Below are 2,844 nucleotides of genomic sequence, written 5' to 3' on the forward strand. Positions count from 1 at the left end.
CATTTCCTATAAGAGAATGGTTTCCATTACTTTGAGAAATGGATTCTTATATCAAACTATAGCTATTGCATTAAAGAAGAAAAGAAACTAATAGAAGTCGAAGACGCGGAATGATAGTGAATAGAGAGAAAGATTCTTCTGATTTTCTTGTTTCTATCTACTAGACGCCGTAGAGAATTGAGAATTTTCATGTCTTTCAATTCTCGTACTCGTAATTGGAAAGTTATGGAAGGAGACCCATCATTTTGCAATGAAAACAACATATAAAACTCTGGACAATTTCGAAATCAGGCCAAGCGTCTTAATACATATGCAAAAAAATTCATTATTGGCCCACCATTGATTAGAAGATTTAGCTTGTATGAATCGCTATTGGTTTGATACGAATAATGACAATCGTTTCAGTATGTTAAGGATACAGATGTATCCACAATTCATTTAGAGTTACTTAATAGTCTATTTCTTATACCATATCTCTATCCCGTGAAATTCTCGAGCCAAAAGATGGATGCATATGCTGTGTTTCATTTTGCTAAATGATATCAATTAAATGGTGTATCAATTCCATAAATTGCATATAGCAATAAATAAATCAGCAAAATTCTTTCTAATATTTTAGATAGAAGAAACATTTCTTCTATCTAAAATATTAGAAAGAATGTACCCTTCTATCCAAATCCAATTTGCATCGATAAAATAAATCCAAATTCCAGTAGTAGATGAATAATTGCAAATTTGTGTGTGTACGAGATTAGAATAACTTCAAAATAACTGACATAATTTTGTATTTTTCCTGATCAGAAAAATACATGAAAAAGAAAGGAGGTAGAAAAATTTTTGGATTTATGGTTAAAGAAGAAAAAGAAGAAAACAGGGGTTCTGTTGAATTTCAAGTATTCAGTTTCACCAATAAGATACGGAGACTTGCTTCACATTTGGAATTACACAAAAAAGATTTTTCATCGGAAAGAGGTCTACGAAGACTTTTGGGAAAACGTCGACGTTTGCTGGCTTATTTGGCAAAGAAAAATAGAGTACGTTATAAGAAATTAATCGGTCAGTTGAATATTCGGGAGCAGTAATTTAATCGTTCAAATTTTTTTCTTGTTTTATTATTTTTTTAGTAGTCTTATAGTAGTCTTAGAATTTTTCATTTTGATGAGCCTCGCTTTGAGGAATTCATGGAATAATCCATTTTCATGGAATAATGAATTAAGGAAGAAAGGATATGAGTCTACCGCTTACAAGAAAAGATCTCATGATAGTCAATATGGGCCCTCAACACCCATCAATGCATGGTGTTCTTCGACTGATCGTTACTCTCGATGGTGAGGATGTTATTGATTGTGAACCCATATTAGGGTATTTACACAGAGGAATGGAAAAAATCGCGGAAAACCGAACTATTATACAATACTTACCTTATGTAACAAGGATATAGAGAGATTGTAGAAAGGGGATAGGATAGTTATTTTTGCAAGAGACTTGTTGTAAATTCCTTAACTTAAGAAAGAAAAAAGAATAAAAACACAGATACATAACATAAAAAAAAGAATAAATAAGACGAGATTCGACCTCCCCCTACATATTTAATTTCCTCTCCTATACAAAAACTAGCAAGACCCACTCCATTGGTAATTCCATCAATAACACCCTTATCAAAAAACTCCGTGAGTTCGGTTAACCCTCTTATACCGAGGGTAAAGACCCTAGTATAGAAAATATCTATATAACCACGATTATATGACCAACTGTATATATTTTTTTTTACTTGATCTAAAAATTCTTTTTTAGGATTTCCTTTGTAAAAAGAGTTTATTAAATCCAAATTCTGAAAAAAAGAATAAGCGGATCCATAGAAGATATATGCTATGAATAAACCAAAGATAGCTAGACTTACAGAAGAAATTGCATTAGTAATAAATTCATATGAATTTACAAAAGAATTAGAACTTTCCTGGGTAAAGTTTATTGAGGGAGTTAACCACTTTGATAATATGGTTAACTCTGCTATTCCATTACCAATTCCTCCATTATCAAAAGAGATTCCTATGAATCCAATGAACAAAGTGAAAAGTAGTAATATAAGAAGAGGAAATAACATAGTATTTCCCGTTTCATGCGGATAGGCAAAAGTTTTTTTAGCCCCAAAAGACGTAGTAAAGGATCCTATCCTATTTCTTGTATTACCTTGAATTTTTGGTATATTTTGTGAAAAAAAAGAAACTCCACTCTTCGTTGTTGATAAAACGAAATCCCTATTCACTCCTTTGGGTATCCTTTTTCCCCATAAGGATATTGAATACAAGGAACTCTCTTTAGTGCTACTGTAATTTTGAAAATGAACACGCAAATACCCATCAAATGTAAGTAAATATATCCGAAACATATAAAAGGCAGTTAATCCTGCAGTAAAGGAGGCTATTATTCCAAAAAAGGGCGAATACAACCAACTATTACTAAGGATTTCATCTTTGGACCAGAAGCAAGCAAGAGGTGGAATACCACAAAGAGAAAGTGTACCCCATAAAAAAGTAGTTCTTGTGATTGGAATGTATTTTCTTAAACCGCCCATAAGAACCATATTTTGACTTTTATCTGGTGAATATCCAACAAGAGGTTCCATTGAATGAATAACGGATCCGGATCCCAAGAACAATAAAGCTTTTGAATAAGCATGAGTGATCAAATGGAATAAAGCAGCTTGATAAGAACCTATACCTAGAGCTAACATCATATAACCCAATTGAGACATTGTAGAATAGGCTAAGCTTCTTTTAATATCTCTCTGAGCAAGAGCTAAAGTAGCTCCTAAGAATAGTGTTATTGTACCTACTAAAGAAA

Source organism: Triticum urartu, unplaced genomic scaffold (assembly GCF_056163025.1).
Source record: "Triticum urartu cultivar PI428250 unplaced genomic scaffold, HENAU_Tu73 scaffold1, whole genome shotgun sequence".
NCBI lineage: Eukaryota > Viridiplantae > Streptophyta > Magnoliopsida > Poales > Poaceae > Triticum > Triticum urartu.